The sequence below is a fragment of the Callithrix jacchus genome, chromosome 15 (genome assembly GCF_049354715.1).
Source record: "Callithrix jacchus isolate 240 chromosome 15, calJac240_pri, whole genome shotgun sequence".
Lineage (NCBI taxonomy): Eukaryota > Metazoa > Chordata > Mammalia > Primates > Cebidae > Callithrix > Callithrix jacchus.
This window is the reverse complement of record NC_133516.1, coordinates 100727023-100748522: the sequence shown is the minus strand read 5'-3', so window position 1 is coordinate 100748522 and position 21500 is coordinate 100727023. Positions and strand designations below refer to the sequence as shown.

Here is a 21500-nt window from a genome sequence, read left to right as displayed (position 1 = left end):
GAACCTTTAACAAATCTTTCCCTCTCCTTCCCTTCCCCCTTTACTTCCCAGCCTCCAATACGTTCTGTTCTAAGTTTTACTTCTATGAGATCGATGTTTTTTAGCTTCTACATATGAATAAGAACATTCATATTGCCACAAATAACAGGATTTTATTCTTTTTCACAGATGAATAGCAGTCTGTTAACTATATATCACATTTTCTTTATGTATTCATCTGTTGTTGGATACCTAGGTTGACTCTGTATCTTGGCTATTATAAATGGTGCTACGATGAGAGTGCAGGATTTCCTTTCCTTTGGATAAATGCCCAGAAGAGGGATTGCTGTAGTTCTATTTAAAGATTCTTGAGGCACCTCCACACCGCTCTCCATAGTGGCTGTACTAGTGTATATTCCCACCACCAGTGTGTAAGAGTTTCCTTTTCTCCACATTCTTGCCAGCATTTGTTATTTTTTGTATTTTTCCTGATAGCTACCCTGAGATGATACATTATTGTGACTGTGACTCACATTTCCCTGAAGATTAATAATGTTGAGTATTTTTTCCATTTTTTTTTTTGGCCATTCATATATCCTCTTTTGAGAAATGTCTGTTCAGATCATTTGCCCATCTTTTAATAGAAGTGTGTGTGTGTGTGTGTGTGTGTGTGTGTGTGTGTGTGTGTGTTGTTTGTTTTGGTTTTGGTTTCTATTGTTGAGAAATTTGTGTTCTTGTATATTCTGGACACAAATCCCTGTTGGATAGTTTGCAAATTTTTTTCCCATTCAACGAGTTGTCTTTTTACTCTGTTAGTTGTTTCACTTGCCCTGAAGAAGCTTTTTAGTTTGATATAATCCCATCTATTTCTGCTTTTGCAGCCTGTGCTTTTGAGGTGTTGTGCACTAAATCTTTTCCCAGGCCAATGTCCCAAAGCATTACCCCTATGTTTTCTACTAGTAGTTTTATAGTTTTTAGTCTTACATTTAGGACTTTGATTCATTTTGAGTTTTCTTTAGGGTGAGAGGTGGGAGTCTAGTTTTCCTGTTCCGCATATGTGTATTCAGTCTTCCAAGCAACATTTACTGAAGAAATTGTATTTTCCCCAATGAGTGTTCTTGGTGCTTCTATCAAAATCAGTTGTAACTTGATCACCTTTGTGAAGAAGAAAAAAAGAGGAGGGACTACAGGCAGATGGAAGGCAAGACTAGATTGCAGCTCCAATTCGGACAGACAGTGCAGTGTGTGGAGATTCTCATTGGGAATTTTTGCTCCAGAAGAACTGTAGGAATAAATCCAGAAACCAGAGAGGACCCACAGACCCCCTGAAGAAAGAAGATTGCTCCTAAAATAATGTACTGGTATCCACAGATGAGAGACACCCAGGAGATACCCAAAATAATGTGCTGGTATCCACAGATGACAGATCCACAAATGGTTCACATCACAGGACTCTGCGCAGACAACCCCTGGTACCAGTCTGGAACCAGGTACACTTGCTAGGTGACTAGATCCAGAGGATAGGTAACAACCACTACAGCTCGGCGCATAGGAAGTGACATCTATAGGAAAAGGGGAATAGTACTACATGAAGAGAACACCCCTTAGGACAAAAGAATCTGAACAACAGCCTTCAGCCATAGAACTTCCCTCTGACAAAGCCTATCAAATGAGAAGGAATCAGAAATCCAACTCTGGCAATATGACAAAACAAGATTCTTTAACACCTCCAAAAAATCATACTAGCTCACCAGCATGGACTCAAACCAAGAAGAAACCCTAATTTACTTGAAAAAGATTTCAGGAGGTTAGTTATTAAGCTAATCAGGGAGGCACTAGAAAAAAAGACAATACTATGCAAGGAAATCCAAAAAAAAGCAGTATAAGAAATGAACAGAGTAACTTTCAAGGAAATGGCATAAATAAAAAACAATCAAAATCTCAAGAAACAATGGAGACAATTATAGAAATGCAGGCCGGGTGTGGTGGCTCAAGCCTCTAATCCCAGCACTTTGGGAGGCCGAGGCAGGTGGATCACGAAGTCGAGAGATTGAGACCATCCTGGTCAACATGGTGAACCCCCGTCTCTACTAAAAATACAAAAAATTAGCTGGGCATGGTGGCACGTGCCTGTAATCCCAGCTCCTCAGGAGGCTGAGGCAGGAGAATTGCCTGAACCCAGGAGACAGAGGTTGCGGTGAGCCGAGATCGCACCATTGCTCTCCAGCCTGGGTAAAAAGAGTGAAACTCCCTCTCAAAAAAAAAGAAAAAAAGAAATGCAAAATGCTCAGCAAAGTCTCAGCAATAGCATTGAAGAAGTGGAAGAAAAAAAAAATCAGAGCTAGAAGACAAGGTCTTCAAATTAACCCAATCCAACAAAGACAAAGAAAAAGAGTAAGAAAATGTGAGCAAAGCCTGCAAAAAGTCTGGGATTAAATGACCAAACCTAAGAATAATCAGTGTTCCTGAGGAAGAAGAGATATCTATAAGCTTGGAAAACATATTTGGGGGAATACTTGAAGAAATTCCCCAGCTTTGCTAGACACCTCAACATCCAAATACAAGAAGCTCAAAGAACACCTGGGAAATTCATTGCAAAAAGATCATTACCTAGGCACATTGTCACCAGGTTGTCTAAGATAAGATGAAGGAAAGAATCTTAAAAACTGCAAGACAAAAGTACCAGGTAACTTACAAATGAAAACCTGTCAGATTAACAGCAGATTTCTTAGCAGAAACCCTAGAAGCTAGAAGGGAATGGGGCCCTACCTTCAGCCTCTTCAAATGAAACAATTATCAGCTAAGAAATTTGTATCCAGTGAAACTAAGCTTCATATATAAAGGAAAGATACAGTATTTTTCAGACAAACAAATGTTGAGAGAATTCTTGGTAGAGAGAATTCTCTACCAAGCCACCGCTAAACCAACTGCTAAAAGGAGCTCTAAATCTTAAAATAAATCCTGGAAACACGTCAAAACAGAACCTTTTTAAAGCATAAATCTCACAGGACCTATAAAACAAAAATACAATTTGAAAAAACAAAAATGAAACACAAAAAAACCAAGGTATACAGGTGACAAACAGCACAGTGAGTGGAATGGTATCTTTCTTTTTTACTCTTGAAATACAGAATTTTATTTAGAAACTGTTTAAAGTAGAAAAAAACCCTGTCAAGAAAGACCAAGTGGAAAATGGGTTCCCAATAAAATGGAATTTTAGGGCAATGAAAGTCGAAAAGGCCACAAAAGAGAAACAGCACCACTGTCATTGGAACAATGGCTGCTTCCTTGCATTTTTTGGCATTGTTAATCACTGAATCTGGGTTTTCCTCTGAATTCCACACAGAGCGTGCACTACACAACAATTTTATCATAAAACACTTGCTTTCTACACACATTTTAGGACAAGCTACCACCAGAAACAAACCAATACAAATACATCAGGGGCTGAACAATCTCAGTAGTAAGTGAGACACATTTTGCAGAATCCTGCCAAAAAGGAACTGAATAGGCTGTGGGCAGAGTAAATCAGGGAGAGCTAAGGAATGAAATATTTTAAATATTAATAATTAATTCAGACACGGTACTGTATTTTCTGCAAAAGAAAATTAACATTTAGTAACACACTAATGAATTTTATCTCCAAAGAGATTAGTGCACTGGCAAAGCATTCGGATTACAGTGGAGAGCTGTGGACGGCAGATTCCAAAAACACCCCAGCCTTGCAGATCCTGAAAACACCCCAGCCTTGCAGATCCCAAAAACACCCCAGCCTTGCAGATCCCAAAAACACCCTAGCCTTGCAGATCCCAAAAACACCCCAGCCTTGCAGATCCCGAAAACACTCCAGCCCTGCAGATGCCGAAAACACCCCAGCCCTGCAGATCCCGAAAGCACCCCAGCCTTGCAGATCCCAAAAACACCCCAGCCTTGCAGATCCCAAAAACACCCCAGCCTTGCAGATCCCGAAAACACCCCAGCCTTGCAGATCCCGAAAACACCCCAGCCCTGCAGATGCCGAAAACACCCCAGCCCTGCAGATCCCGAAAGCACCCCAGCCTTGCAGATCCCAAAAACACCCCAGCCTTGCAGATCCCGAAAACACCCCAGCCTTGCAGATCCCGAAAACACCCCAGCCTTGCAGATCCCGAAAACACCCCAGCCTTGCAGATCCCGAAAACACCCCAGCCTTGCAGATCCCGAAAACACCCCAGCCTTGCAGATCCCGAAAACACCCCAGCCTTGCAGATCCCGAAAACACCCCAGCCTTGCAGATCCCGAAAACACCCCAGCCTTGCAGATCCCGAAAACACCCCAGCCTTGCAGATCCCGAAAACACCCCAGCCTTGCAGATCCCGAAAACACCCCAGCCTTGAAGATCCCGAAAACACCCCAGCCTTGAAGATCCCGAAAACACCCCAGCCTTGCAGATCCCAATAACACCCCAGCCTTGCAGATCCCGAAAACACCCCAGCCTTGCAGATCCCGAAAACACCCCAACCTTGCAGATCCCGAAAGCACCCCAGCCTTGCAGATCCCGAAAACACCCCAGCCTTGCAGATCCCAAAAACACCCCAGCCTTGCAGATCCCGAAAACACCCCAGCCTTGCAGATCCCGAAAACACCCCAGCCCTGCCGATCCCAAGGTAACGAGGCCTTCACCGACCACTCCCTTCGCCAGAGGTCCCAAAAGAACTTGCAGCATGATCGCCTGCCTGCTGCATTTCCAGCTCTAAGCAGCAAACTTCAATGAGCCAAAGAGGAGTCCCCAGTGGGCAAGGGGACCCGAGAAGAGAAACGTGGTAAATGTAAACCCAAAAGACAGTAAGATGGGATACAATCGCCACTGAAATCCCAGAGATGTGGGCAAGTCCCAAAAAGTAGTTGTCAGATTAAACAACTGGGCACACCTCACTTCCCCAAAAACATAATACATGGAAATTTTGGGGACAACTGGAAAAACAGAGAAATGCTCAATGAAAACCGAGCTCTTCAACTCAAACATCTCAGGGCTGAAACACATCCTCCGTTATTCAGGCAACGATGCCTCTTGCGTTTTAGCAAGGATGCAACTGGTCAATGACACCAAACGGCTTTACAGGGCAACTTTTTAAATGTTCCTTTTAGACCAAAGCCTAGGCTGGTGAGGATTCAAACAGCCCTGTAAGACCTGTGACAGCAGGTTCCAAAGGGTCCAACGTCTGACCCTTCCTTCCCAGACACAATGTCAAATGCAAAATCTCCTGTCATGTACATTTTATATTTTGAAATATGGAAGCATATTTTAAATACTCTTAAGGCATTTGTTTATTACAACATTCTCTGATTTCACATTAGCTTAAAATTCAATTCAGTCTTTACATTACTTCACTGAGGTCGCCGCCTCAGCGTATAACATAACCCCTCCTCCGGCACTCAGTGTGACCCACATCCGCACAGTGAGCCCCACAGTCAGCCTCTTTGTTTCCCAGGTGAACCAACTAGATGTTGATACTGCTCTGCTACAAGGTAAAAGCTCCTAACTCAAACTTATTGGAAAAGGATTGAAACGTCTGCAAAGTGCACTTTAAGAAGAGGTACTTTTTGCTTATGAAAAGAAACCAGTGAGTCCTCTAAGGATAATAAAAGGGAGTATTTTACAGTTGAGCACACGATTTGGAGTGAAGAATTTGGAGGTTGCTCTGCTGGTCCAGGCTGTCAGTACTCTTCCTGCTCCTCCTGTGGGCCCCCTTCTTCAGGTATCACAAAGCCTTCATCTGTGGCATACAGAACGTCTACAATCCTCTGCAATACAGGGTCGTTTCCCCCCCTCATTCTCCTGGCAAATCAATTCAATGTTCCATAGCTTTCCGAAGTAGAAGCCCCTCTCTTTCTCCAAGTCTTCAACAGTAAGTTTCAATACGTTGGCCTGCTGCATCAACTCAGCTGCCTCGTCATCCCCATTGCCCACACCGGGGTTCTTTCGCAGCACACCAGGGCCAGCCTTAGGAGCCGCAGCAGTTCTCTGTGTTGAGATGGGCCTCTGGGGAGCTGCACTGCTAGAACTAAGAGGCTTCTTCGGTTTATTCAGAGCTGGAGCAATGAGGGACGGAGCCACCACAATTTCTTGACCTTGTCTGGAAGCCACAGGGTCATAGTCTTTTCCATCATAGTTTGTATCAAAAAACTTCTTGAACCACTGAAAAATTCAAAATTGTCCCGAAACTTTCCTTTTACTCATTTGTCCACAGGAATTATCTTGTCAACACCCATCCTCTTAAAACCCGCTTGTAGTATTTTGAAGTTCTGGATGTACTCGTGTTCTAGCTTAGCTTGGCATTTCACTTTCTTCAAGGCAATGGAGCCAGGAAACAGCATGTCCATTAACTGACAATAGGCAGCCCCTGAGCACAACTGTTCAATCTTTGTCAGATTCAACTGCAGAGACTCATTGATCCAGGCCAGCATGTCATGTCAACTTAGATGATCACTGGCCACTGACATTGAGTATACATTCACTGCCATCTTCTGCTCGGGGCAGAACCGCGTTCACTGCCCGCACCCAGCTCCGGTTCCGTCTTCTTATTCAAACAGCCGGACCTGGAATGGTATCTTACATCACAATACTACCATTGAATGTAAATTGCCTAAATACTCCACTTAAAAGATACAAAAGGCAGAATGGATGAGAATTTACCAACCATCTGCTGCCTTCAAGCGATTTACCTAACACATAAGTACTCACACAAACTTAAGGTAAAGGGGTGGAAAAAGACATTTCAGGTAAATGCACAACAGAAGCAAGCAGGCGTGAGTATTCTTATATAAGACAAAACAAACTTTAAAGTATCAGCATTTTAAAAAAGACAAAGACGGACATTATGAATCAAATCAAGAACTCAACCCTTTTTGCAATAGCTGAAAAAAAAAAAAAAACTTTAAAAATACATCTAACCACCTAACCAAGGAGGTGAAAGACCTTTACAAGGAAAACTACAGATCAATGCTGAAAGAAATCATAGAGGACATAAACAAATGGAAATACATCCCATGCTCATGGATGGGTAGAATCAATATTATGAAAAGGACCATACTACCAAAAGCAATCTAGGAATTCAACACAATTGCCATCAAAATACTACAATCATTCTTCACAGAATTAGAAAAAAACAATTGTCAAATTCATATGAAACCAAAAAAGAGCCTGCATGGCCAAAGAAAGACTAAGCAAAAAGAACAAATCTGGAGGTATCACATTACCTGATTTCAAACTATACTATAATGCCATAGTTACCCAAACAGCATGGTACTGGTATAAAAATAGGCACCTACCAATGGAACAAAACAGAGAACCCAGAAATAACCCCAAGTATTTACCAACTGATCTTCAACAAAGCATAAAAAAAACATAAAGTGGGGAAAGGATGCCCTATTCAACAAATGGTGCTGACAGAATTGACTAGCCATATGTAGGAGAATGAAACTGGATCCCCATCTATCAACTTATACAAAAATCAATTCAAGATGGATTAAGTACTTAAATCTAAAATCTGAAACTATAAAAATTCTAGAAGATAACATTGTAGAAACCCTTCTAGACCTTGGCTTAGGCAAGGATTTCACGACCAAGAACCCAAAAGCAAATGCAATAGAAACAAAAATGGCTGGAGCCAAATTAAATTAAAGAGCTTTGCACGGCAAAAGGAACAGTTCACAGAGTAAACAGACAACCCACAGAATGGGAGAAAATCTTCACAATCTCTACATCTAACATGCCTGTAATCCTAGCACTTTAGGAGCCTGAGGCGAGCAGATCACTTAAGGCCAGGAGTTCAAGACAAGCTTGGCCAAAAAGGCAAAACCCTATCACTACTAAAAATACAAAAATTAGCTGTGTATGATGCCACGTGCCTGTAATTCCAGCTACTCAGGAAACTGAGGCACATTAATGGCTTGAACCCAGGAGGCAGAGGTTGCAGTGAACCAAGATTGCACCATTGCACTTCAGCCTGGGCAACAGAGAACAGTCTGTCTCAAAAACAAACAACCCAAGAAAAGGAGAAAAGGGTGAAGCTAGCAGAAGTTAGTTCATGAGGTTTAAGAAAAGAAGCCATTTGTAAACCACAAAGGTGCAAGGTGAAGTAGCAAACGCTGAAAATGCCATTTAGGACTTTCATGGCTAGAGAGAAGTCAATGCCTGCTTTCAAAGCTTCAAAGGACAGGCTCATTCTCTTGTTAGAGGTTCATGAAGCTGGTGACTTCAAGTTGAAACCAATGTTCATTTACCAATCTAAAAATCCTAAAGCCATTAAGAAATACCCTAAATCTACTCTACCTGTAGTCTATGAATGGAATCACAAAACCTAGATGACAGCACATCTGTTTACATCATGGTTTACTGAATATTTTAAGCCCATTGTCGAAAATTACTGCTCATTAAAAAAAGATTTCTTTCAAAATATTAAGGTTGATTGACAATGCAACTGGCCACTAAAGAGCTCTGATAGATATGTACAAGCAGATTAATGCTTTTATGCCTGCTAACGCCACATCTATTCTTCGGCCCATGGATCAAGAGGTAATTTTTACTTTCCAGTTTTATTATTTAAGAAATACATTTCATAAGGCTATAGCTGCCATAAACAGTGATTCCTTCAACAGATCTGGGCAAAATAGAGAACTTTTTAGAAAGGATTCATAACTCTAGATGCCATTAAAAACATTCATGATTCGTGGAAAGAGGTCAACACATCAACATTAACGGGAGTTTGGGTTCCAACTCTCGTGAATGACTTTGAGAGGTCCAAGTCTTCAAGAGAGGAAATAATGGCAGATTGGGTAGTGATAGCAAGAGAACTAGAATTGGAAGTGGACCCTAAAGATGTAACTGAACTGCTGCAATATCATGATAAAGCTAGAACAGATAAAGAGTTGCTTCTAAAAAAGCGGTTTCTTGAGACAAAATCAATTCCTGGCAAAAATTCAGCGAACATTGTTAAAATGACAGCAAAAAATTTAGAATATTACATAAACTAAGTTGATAAAGTAATGGTAGGGTTTGAGAGGATTGACTCTAATTTTGCAGAAGATTCTACTGCATGTAAAATAGTATTAAACAGCATCTCAAATCTTTCATGAAGGGAAGAATAAATAGATGTAGAAAACTTGATTTTCTATTTTCAGATACCACAGCCACCACAACCTTTGGCAATCGCCACCTTGATCAGTCAACAGCTGTCAACCTCAAGGTGAGAGCCTTCACCAGCAAAAAGATACAACTTGCTGAAGGCCCAAATGATCAGTAGCATCTTTGAGCAATAAAGCTTTTCATATGCTATGTATATATATTTTAAACGTATGTGTATTGCACACTTAACACACTATAGCATAGTGCAAACATAACTTTTATATGCGTTGGAAAACAAAAAAATAGTGTGACTTGCTTTACTGCAATTTATGTTTATTTTGGGGGTCATGAACTGAGCCTGCGGTATCTCTAAGATATGCTTTGTCTGAATAGAAAGAAACTTCTTTAAAGGTATCTTCTAGAAGAATTATATTTGATGAAAGATCAGAATCATTCTTGTTTGGGTTGAAACAACAGAGAAATACCCACTGTCAACAGCACTCACATCATTATATTATAGATTCTAGCCACTACAGTTAGAATTGAGGTATAAATACCAGAAACAAATAGACCAGACTAATTATTTTCAGGTGATTTGACAAAATCAAATACTCAAAAAATCTGGAATAACTGCTATGAGACTGTAAAACCACAGGTTCTGCTAACTTAAATACTACATGTCTGACAATATTTTCTTTTTCACTCCACAAACATATATTTTGTATCATGTGTTAGTCATCATGCTAAATCTTAGAGCTTCAAGGGAAGCAACATAGCAGTCTTTGACATTTATGAAATTGTATCTACTGTGAGAGACAAACATTAATCAAATGTTATGCTGACATCAATCACAGAGTGGGACAAATTCCTTTTTTTTTTTTTTTTTTTTTGAGACAGATTCTCACTCTGTCACCCAGGCTGTAGTGCAGTGGGGTGATCTCAGCTCACTGCAACTTCTGCCCCCCAGGTTCAAGTGATTCTCCTGCCTCAGCTTCCCTTGTAGCTGGGATTACAGGCACCTGCCATTGTGCCTGGCCAATTTCTGTGGTTTTTAGTAGAGATGGGGTTTCACCATCTTGGCCAGGCTGGTCTTGAAGTCCTGACCTCGTGATCCACCCACCTCGGCCTCCCAAAGTGCTGGGATTACACATATGAGCCTCCATGCCTGGCCAATAACTCTTCTTAATGGAATAAACAGCAACTTATGGGGAAGTCCAACTTAATCTAAAGAACTGGAAAAAAATAACTTTTTAAGACATTTAAGAATGATGAAAAGTTAATTAGATGAGACAGAGAAAGGAGGGAAAATGTTTCCAAAAGAAAAACACATGCAGTAGCACTCAGAGTGAGCATAGGCCATTACAGACACTGAAAGATGGTCAGTGTCGTTGAGAGACATTTCTCCATAAAAGATATTATAGATTACTTGAATCAACTCTTTTGCTGGACTATCTTTCCAAAATATTTACATAGCAAAGAACCTTGGAAGATACATAGTTTCTCCCTCTGGGGAAAAGTGCAGAATAATAAAAATAACATCTTTCTCCAGGGCAAAGTTTGGACAAGTTTGATAGTTGCCTACTTTTTAGAATAGATCCTAAGCTGTGACACACGTTCACTGTGTGTACAGCATCCACCTGAGTCTCCTCCGTATCATTCTCATGGGACTTGAGGGTCAAGAGAACCTTGTGAATATTAATCTGCCTCTTGTGCCATGCACAGTAATATTCTTTGTCTCTGACCCAGAGTTTTTGTGTCTTCTGGCAGCATCTGTGAAACTGTGGCAACTACATTGATTTATACTAGTTTCAAGTAACATAAAATCTTTTACCCTCTGGAGTTTGTGACAAGTAGGAACACAGCAAAGACAGCTTGGGAGAGAATTTCAAAATCTGAATCTAGAAAAGATAGCAGGATTTTATGATACAATGGTCAGAAGTAATATTGCAAATACTAAACAACGATTCTAACACAGGCACTAACCAATGTGAATGAACTCGAGACAACTGGATGAGCCATTAACAAGCCAATATGGTTTTAGAGCTTCATACCAGCTGAATATCACACACGGTCTGGGGTATTTTACCTTAAGAAAACTAAAAAATCACCATAAAACATTTAGCTAGGGGACGGTACTGGCAGATCTTGGTTTTTTAGATGATTATTCTGATGGCAACTAAATGTAAATTGTGAACATAGATAGATGTCTGAACCAGAGAAAAAATTAATCTACAATGATGATATTAGTGGGGAAATCTGAAAACGTGATCAAGATTCATAGATTATATAATAGTTTTATATTGTTAATTTTTTGATGCTGATCACTGTACTTTGGCCGTGTAAAAAATTACCATTTTAAAGAAATACACACTGAAGTATTTCCATATAAAGAAGTATCATATTTCTAATTTACTCTCAAACAGTTGAAAATATATAACTATAGAGAGAGAAAAAAGGAAAGCAGAAAGGAAGGGAAATGGGAAGGAAGAAAGAGAGAAAGGAAGCAAGAGAGAGTGATAAATGTGGTAAAATGTTAACATTTGGGAAATCTATATAAAGATTATATGGAATTTATTTTTGAAACTTATGTAAATCTAAAATTATATCAAAAAAACTTAAAAAGTACTGTTGGCAATATGGAAATGGTTTAAAGGAGGTCACATATAAAGTGAGCAAAACATTTTTAATTAATAAAATTATCTAATTTTTATATGCAAATAATGCCCATTATCACTTGGTCTAGTTGACTTCTGCCTTACCACTATAAAATGCAATGCAGTCATCTAATTTTCGTCTTTCATTATTCAGACATTCTATAATAACATCGATTTATATTATTATATTTTTCCATGATCATTTTTAGCAATTTTCCATCCTTATATCAAAAAGTTATAAAGGCTTTTCTTGCTCTTCTCAATTTTCACTGGAGTATTGTCCTGAATTTTATGTTTCTAAAAGTTTTTTCCACTGCCCTATTTTAATTTTCCTCTCCTCTCTACAAAGCTATGGTTCTTTTATTTCTCATTCATGACCCAACCCAATTTCCACACTTCGTGACAGTCTCATCTACTTCTCCACTGCTTCGTGTAGCTCTGAAATTAACTAACTTTATATGCCGTTAGCTTGCCCAGCATAGTCCCATCTGCAGACATAATGAACAATCTCTCTATTCCATCACTGGAGAAGATGCTAAGTAATTATTCAATTATAAGGTAGGGTATAAAGAATCAATTTCTCTTTCTCTCTCTCTCACATGCACGTGCATGAGTGCACGCATGCGCGTGCACACACACACACACACACACACACATACAGAGGCACAAATACAGGTACAGACAAGCTAATTTTTAATTCTGGAAAGGTTAGATGACATAGGAGAATCTCAATAAAAAGCCTGACTAATTTCTGAATGCTTATGTGCCATGCTAATTGTCATTAGTCCACTGACCAAAATAAAACGTGTTAGGATCTGCTGCTACAGGAAAGTCTCATACTTAATCAACAAAAAAATGCCGTCTGTCATCTATTTGCAGCTAGATTGTACCACCTCGAAAACTGGCTAAGTTGTGTAAGGTATCAGAGACACAGAGTGTTCTGCTGGATTTTTTTGCATTTCCGTAGAGGTTACAGATACCCTGGAGGGGCCTGAGCTGTCAGCTCACTTTCAGTATAACCCAGGAGCCTTAAGCCTGGGTGAGGTTCTTCCTAGAAAAAGAACTGAAGTTAATTCCCAGCTTCATTTTTTTTCTCCTACGAAAATAGTATTATCTAAAGGACATATAATTAAAATGAACCAAAAAGGAGGCTCTAGAGTCCAGAAGTCTAGGGTTTCTGTTTCTTCTTTAGTCCCGGAGAAGCCTTTACGTATCGACAGGATGCACTCACCCTTGAGTAGCGTGTCAACCCTGAGGGTATCAGGAAAATCAGAGCAGAGAGAATTAGACAGAGGCCAAACGTATCTTTGGAAAGCATTTAAAGAAATCAGGTAATAGTAGCATCTGCTGTTTCAATTACAAAATCAGTTCGTATTTGCTTTGATGATATTATGGCAGCAGTTATCAGCGAAACAAATCCTACACTCTGAGGAACAGAGGCAGGAAATGACACACCACCAAGCTCAGCACAACAAGTACAATTTAAATGAATTCATACTTGGGTCATTCCATGTGCTGTATAGAGATAGGGGATAAGTTGGGTGACTGTTCACTCTACCCTTCGGCTCTACCATTTCTGTGTCTGTGGAACAGGTGGCTTCTCAGAAACAAACCTGACTTGATGCATTAAAATTTGACCACTAGCTAACATCCATCTCTCTGGTATTAGGTCCATGTCTAAAGTTACTACTGAAGAAAAGTTAATATAGGGGAGTCTCAGGTGTCTGCTGTTACGTAAATAGCTACTTCTTTTTTTTTTTTTGAGACAGAGTTTCGCTCTTGTTACCCAGGCTGGAGTGCAATGGCGCGATCTCGGCTCACTGCAACCTCCACCTCCTGGGTTCAGGTTATTCTCCTGCCTCAGCCTCCTAAGTAGCTGGGATTACAGGCACACGCCACCATGCCCAGCTAATTTTTGTATTTTTAGTAGAGACGGGGTTTCACCATGTTGACCAGGATAGTCTCGATCTCTTGACCTCGTGATCCACCCAAAGGATCATGGCCTCCCAAAGTGCTGGGATTACAGGCGTGAGACACCGCGCCCAGCCTAATAGCTACTTCTAATAGACTATTAGATTATCTGTGGATGACAAAAAAATGTCACCATCTCACCGCCTTTGGGTATGTAGTAAAACAATAAACAACTAGAAATAAAGTCTTTTTCATGCTAAGAGGAGAACAGCTGGGTGTCTCTGGTCTATCTTTATTTGTTGGACATTTTAGCCAATATCTTATACCTAACCAGACAGAATGGGGAAACTTTGAAGCAGAAAACCTCCTAATATAATCCTTTTTTAAAAAAATAGTGGTCCAGAAATGTAAACATTATTTGATGTTATCTTACTTTTGGTTCTTATTATTACTAGTGATGAGGCAGGAATATTTCCCTAAGCTGCTGAGTTTTCCCATCCCCGTGCTGTCCCATGGACACCTGATAGCCACAGGTAGAAGAATCATTGTCTAGAATTATTTCTCCTGTTCCACTCTAACACTGTATTAACCACTGACTCTCTGACCTTCTAGTCTTTTCTGCTTGAACCAAAGAGGAAATTGAGTTCCAGGTATTAGCGGCCTAGATTCCATAAGGGATATCATCTCTTTGAATTTGTATCAGGAAAGTCACAGGCATGCATCATTCTAACCTGTCTCATCAGAGTGTCAGTGTCCAGGCACATGTGTGCAGAAAACCCTGCTAGTGCCCAGTAAACAGGGATTTCCTATTTGTGCATTCATTAAACAATTACAGGTTAGGCACAGTAGCTCAAACCTGTAATCCCAACACTTTGGGAGGCTGAGGCAGGTGGATCACTTGAGGTCAGGAGTTGGAGACCAGTCTGGCCAATATGGTGAAACCCCATCTCTACTAAAACTATAAAAATTAGCCAGGCATGGTGACATGTGCCTGTAGTCCCAGCTACTTGGGAGGCCTAGGCAGGAGAATCACTTGAACCCAGAAGGCAGAGGTTGCAGTGAGCAAAGATCACACCACTGCACTCCAGCCTAGGTGACAGAGCAAGAACATCTCAAAAAATTTAAAAATTACAAACCAATTTTTAAGCTGCAGAACATTGAGCTCTAATCTCAAGAAAATTATCATTCATCAGAGGAGTTCCCTAATTCTTCCTCTGTGTAAACCCTTTTTCATGTTGACCTTTGCTTTTGTTGTTGTCTTTTCTCCATTTGTTGCTTACATGTTTCAAATGTCCCATCTTACAGACTTACTGCCTCTAAGCTGAGCAGTCCAGCCAACAGGCTGCTCTTTATTCGTGTCTATCCTGTCCCCAGAGACTCTCCTCCCAACCTCTCTCCAGCAACTACATTTCCACTTTGAACTGATTGTCCACTAACCTGGACGAGGTGTTGCAGCTCAGAGGCAGATGTGAATCTAGAATAGATGACACCTTGATGGGTGCAGATTGAGAATATATAGCAAGTCAATTAGAGAAATTATGCCAAGGACTGTGCTAATCACATTCCAACTATGTTTCATTTGGTTTCCACAACAATGCTATGAAATAGATAAAGACCATCAGTCTTAACATGAAGAAAACTGACGCTTAGAGAAAGTAACTTCCCCCAACTCACATAGTTAAGAGATAAACCATATTTCCAATCCAAACTATACCTTTTTCCTACTTCACTAAATTGTTAGCTTGCATAAGATTGGGAATATTTCCCTTTGATAGTTAGGTCATAAATCTAAACTTGTTTTCTGGAAGATTTTTCTGATTAACTGAGAACCACTAACTGTAGCATTTAATCTCAATTCCAGAGCAAGTCACTCCTCCCTAGTGTGCAAGAGTCAAGCATTCATCGATTTGATCCTTTTCATTAGACTGTAAGTCCCCTGAGAACAAAGCTGACATACATTTACACCAAAACAACTTTCATGGCCTGAATGAAGCACAGCCCAGGATCGGAGACGATTCGATGAGTATCCAGAAAGCTTCTCAAGCAGACTACCCTGCACACGTGCTCCCGTTACGCATAGAGACTGTGTTTTCGTGTTGGTTTCCACTATGATTTTAGATAAATACATCTTAATTTTTAATTGCTCTATAATTGGCAGTGAATTCCTAATTCTTTAATTTTCTCTGCCCTGGTTTCTAAAATAGTTAATTGTGTGTAAAATAAGCAGATGTACTTTTACAGCTGGCTTCTAGAAGTAACCCCTTGACAGATCTTTTCAGTAAGTTAAAGATCACTTATGAAAAACTTCCCTAACTTTTTTGCATGTATATTTTTTTATAGATGATGGTGCTCCTATGGTCTAAACTTCAGTTCCCAGAAAAAAATCACTTATCTTGTGAGTACAGAACTCTGTAGAAAATGAAAAAAGTGCAAAGCTTGAATTTCCACAAAATCTAAGAACAAACGCTTTGGAAAATTAAATTCTGTTTACCAGGCATTTCCACTCAAATGGCAGGTTGTGGTGCTAGAAAATTTACGTCGAAAAATAGTATCTACTTGATACAGTTGGTTTAGAACAAAGCAAGTTAAATATGAAAGGAAAATGCTATGACACATTGACAACAGCAAAGTACATGTCATATGTGCCAGAGAAGTATGAGAAAAAATATTGTTGTGATGGAAGGTAACAACCAACAAACTACTTTTCCTCATTTAAAGCTGTCAAAATGGATGGAATGGGAAGAGATTTAGAGTTTAATCTTCTTTTTTCCTTCCTAAATGGAAAACCAAACCTGTTAAGGTAAAAGCCTAATTTACTAGAGTATGTTTTAGTCTCCGGCAACTTTCAAACAGCATTTTTCACCCCAGTTTCCTGCAATGTACATTATTAATCGATTTCTCTCTTTTTCTCTGTGCTGCAGCAAAAGTATTTAACATATTGATGTTTGCATTTGGATTATAAGTCTGACAGGCAGCTTTATACTGAGAACTCAACTGTGGTTCTGTTGTTGTTGTTGTTTCCAGCTTCCAATATTATTAAACTTTGGGCCAGGCACAGTGGTTGACACCTGTAATCCCAGCACTTTGGGAAGCTGAGGTGGGTGGATCACTTGAGGTCAGGAGTTCAAGACCAGCTTGGCCAATATGATGAAATCCCATCTCTACTAAAAATACGAAAATTAGCTGGGCATGGTGGTATATGCCTGTAATCCCAGCTACTCAGGAGGCTGAGGCAGAAGAATCACTTGAACCTGGGAGGTGGAGGTTGCAGTGAGCCCAGATAGCACCATTGTCCTCCAGCCTGGGCAACAGAGCAAGACTGTCTCCAAAAAAAAAAAAAAAAACTTTGTGCCTGTCAGTGTGTTTCAAAAAAACACATTTTGTCAGTTTTGTTAGTATACCACTTAATGTTACACAGAGTAAATCTAAAGGATGGATACTCCTCTGGCATTGTATTTGAAAACCCATAATTTAAAAAATAATGTCTAAAAATATTCTGATCATGTTTGGCAAATGAAAAAAAAAATCTAGCAACTTGAATTTTTTAAATATTCTGGTTTGTCCCTGGTCTTTACAGAATAATTTCACCAGACATTTGCTTCCACCACCAAAGAAAACAAGTGGAAATAAATGTATACCAAATCTCATGGCTTCATCTTAGCTTCGCATCTGGAAGTCTTTCTGAATTCTACCTTGAATCAGCCACTTAATATAAAACTCAAATTTTACTACTTTAAAGTTTGTTTAATAATAATAATATACTCTAAAGTATCAGCCTTAGATGTTTTCTGTGAACTCATTTGTTAATAGCGATATTTTCTTCAGAAAACTTAAAATTATAGTAAATAGAACAAAGTGAAGATATATATGTGTATATACAACCACGTACACACAGACATATTCAGATATACGTATACAGAAAAAGCTTGAAATGCTCATCCCCTGCCAAGCTTAACCCTTCATGTACTCCAAATCAGAAGGAAAAAAAGTTGGACATAAACAAAATGGAACCTTGCAGGTAAGTAATTAGGCAAAGCGTAAGTGACCATTCTCAATCTTGTATTCAATGGTTAATTATATATATGACTTCATTGCTACAGCTTGGGTTATATAGCTGTAAAATATGGTTGAGTATACTTCATTGCAAGCTATATTTACAAAGAAAGTTGAGATCTTAGGATAACATAGGTTGACATAAGCTACCAAATATTATTAGTGGACTTCCTCATTACCAAAATCCATTTCCAAATATTCTAACAGTCCCAAGGACTCATGTCCTGTTTCTCCCTAGTACTACTAAGTTAGGAGGCTCGTCAGTTTGCGACACTTGACGGTGTATTCTGGCTTTACTGATTTTTATTTTTTACCCTATAGACTACATTCAATGATTTTCTTTCCTCCAATTTCAAATCATTATCTGTGGATCAAGATTACATGTCTTGACTTTTTTCATCAAGTATTTCTTCTCCAAAATGTGTGCTGTCAGTTGCAAAACAAAAAACAAAAATTGAGTGGGACCTAATTAAACTCAAGAACTTCTGCACAGCAAAAGAAAGTACTGACAGAGCACCACCCACAGAATGGGAGAAGATATTTGCAAAGTATGCATCTGACAAAGGCCTAATTACCGGAATCTTTAGGGAACTTAAGCAATTCAATAAGCTAAAAACAAATAACCCTATCAAATGGGTAAAAGACATGAACAGACCATCCTCAGAAGAAGATATACAAACAGCCAACAACACAGGAAAAAATGCTAATCATCAGAGAAATGCTCATCAAAACTGCAATGAGAGAGTATCTCACACCAGTCAGAATGGCTACTATTAAAATATCAAAAAACAGCAGATGCCGGTGAGGCTACAGAGAAAAGGGAACACTTACACACTGTTGGTGGGAATATAAACTTGCTCAGCCACCACTGTGCAAAGCAGTTTGGAGAGCTCTCGAAGAACTTAAAACAGAACTACATTTTGACCAACAATTTCATTACTAGTTATACATGCACAAAAATAAAGTGTTCTACCAAAAATACATGCACTCATATGTTCATTGCAATGCTATTCACAATAGCAAAGATATGGAATCAACCTAGGTGGCCCCCCAGTGGTAGACTGGATAAAGAAAATGTGCTACATATACACCATGGAATACTACACAGCCACAAAAAAAGAGCAAAATCATGTCCTTTGGAGCAGCATGATTAGAGGCCACAGTCCTAAGCAAATTTACAAAGGAATAGAAAACCAAATGTCACATATTCTTACTTATAAGTGGGAGCTAAACAGTGAGCATACATAAACATAAGCATGGGAATAGACACTGTGAACTACTAGAGGGAAGGAGGAGGAGAGGGATGGGTGTGTTGAAAACTACCTATTGGGTACTATGCTCACTACCTGTGCGTAATATACCCCATGTAACAAGCCTTCACATGTACCCCCTATCTAAATAAAAATTGAATCTTAAAAATAAAATTAAAACTACAAAAAAAACCAGAACTGCTAAGATTGTTTTTCACTTGCATTTGATTTGCTAATGAAGCAAACTAGACTGACAAAGAAAAGATAAACTTACTAATTCAAGATCGTTTGGTGATTTCACTTTTCTTACAAAATTTAGCCAGTTCCTATTAAAATGTAAGTAATTCAAATTTAACTCTAAAACCATTTGAAACTATAAAAAGGAAAAAAGAAAGTAAAAGAGACTGTTCTTTAAAAAATCAAACTGCCATGGAAACTTCTTTACTGAAAATTTTGGTCCATAACCTTCATAAGGTTAGCTATCAGGGCAAATAACATTTAGCCTATGAATACTTCCCTTTGTCAGAAATATAATTTGGATCCAACTGTCTTTTATAAACTGGTGAGTTTGTGTTATTAACTCATGAATTAGATTCTAAAATGAAAGCTAAAAGGTCTGTATTTTGGTGTATGTATATATACACAGGAATAGAAAACCAAATGCCGCAAACATGTATATATATGTGTGTGTTTGGATGGATTTATGCATGTGTACATGTATTATGTTATATGTTGTATCTACATGGTAAAACCTAATATAGTCAACCAGAAATTCCTCAAAGATAAATGAGTACTCATATAAAATATGAAATTTATAGTAATAAGCCTAAATATCTTTTTATAAGACTTAAGTAAATCATTAATACATTTTAAAATTTAGTTTAAAAATTGTTGGTAAAATAAAAATAAAATATGTCTTCAAAAAAATTGTGGCCCACAAACACCATAGAATTCTGTTCATCCTGTTTCTCCCTAGTGTTAGATTTCATTTTCGTCGTCAGTGAATGACAGCCTAGATTCAGTGCACCTGGGAAAGAAGGTATGGTTCACTCTGGGGACATTTTAAAGACACCTTATCACAGCTGCTAAGAAGCAACAATGCAATTTAATATGAGGTCACTGTTACCCCCCAGAAACTTCAGTATGACACCCTATTTATATGAGCAGGAGCGTCTCCACATCAAATATACAAATGGCCAATAAATACATAAAAAGAGTTCAACATCACTAATGATAGGGGAAATGAAATCAAAACCATAATGTGATACCCCTTTACTCCGTCAAGAGTGGCCATAATAAAAAAATCAAACAATAGAAGATGTTGGTATGGATGTGGTGAACAGGAAACTACTTCTACACTGCTGGTGGGAATGTAAACTGGTATAATCGCTATGGAAAACAGTGTGGAGATTCCTTAAAGAACTAAAAGTTGAACTACCATTTGATCTGGCAACCCCAGTACCCAGAGGAAGAGAAGTCATTATACAAAAAAGATGCTTGCACACACACGTTTATAGCAGCACAATTCCCTGAATAGGAAATCCTTAAGCTGAATTAAGAAAAACAATTCTAAACTCATATGGAACCAAAAAAGAGCCTGAATAGCCAAAGCAAGACAGCAAAGAGAACAAATCTGGAGGCATCACTTTACCCGATTTCAAAATATATACTTAAGCCACAGTCACTCAAACAGCATAGTACTGGTATAAAAAGAGGCACATAAACCAATGGAACAGAATAGAAAACCCAGAAATAAACCCAAATGATTACAGCAAACTGATCTTCAACAAAGCAAACAAAAATATAAAGTGGGGAAAGGACTCCCTTTTCAACAAATGGTACCAGGATAATTGGCTAGCCACAGGTAGGAGAATGAAACTGGATCCTCATCTATCACCTTATACAAAAATCAATTCAAGATAGATTAAGAACTTAAATCTAAGACCTGAAACTATAAAACTTCTAGAAGATAACATTGGAAAAACCCTTCTAGACATTGGCTTAGGCAAGGATTTCAGGACCAAGAACCCAAAAGCAAATGCAATTAAAACAAAAATAAATTGCTGGGACTTAAACTAAGAAAACAACAAAATCCCATCAAAAAGTGGGCTAAGGACAGGAATGGGCAATTCTCAAAAAGAGATATACAAACGGCCAAGAAACGTATGAAAAACTGCTCAGCATCACTAATGATGAGGGAAATGCAAATCAAAACCACAATGTGCTATCACCTTACTCCTGCAAGAATGACCATAATCAGGCCAGGCGCGGTGGCTCACACCTGTAATCTCAGCACTTTGGAAGGCCGAGGTGGGCAAATCACTTGAGGTCAGGAGTTCGTGCCAGCCTGACCAACATAGTGAAACCCCACCTCTATGAAAAATACAAAAATTAGCTGGGCATAGTGGTGGGTGCCTGTAATCCTAGCTACTTTGGAAGCTGAGGCAGGAGAATCACTTAAACCCAGGAAGTAAAGGTTGCAGTGAGCCAAGATCGCACCATTGCACTCCAGCCTGGGTGACAAGAGTGAAATTCCATCTAAAAAAA

At 39.0% G+C, this 21500-nt stretch overlaps 1 pseudogene; it reads right to left on the bottom strand.

Annotated features, from left to right (window-relative positions):
* Positions 1-5676: 5676 nt before the first annotated feature.
* Positions 5677-6483, bottom strand: LOC100385173 (microtubule-associated protein RP/EB family member 1 pseudogene; annotated as a pseudogene).
* Between the last annotated feature and the right edge of the window lie 15017 nt (positions 6484-21500).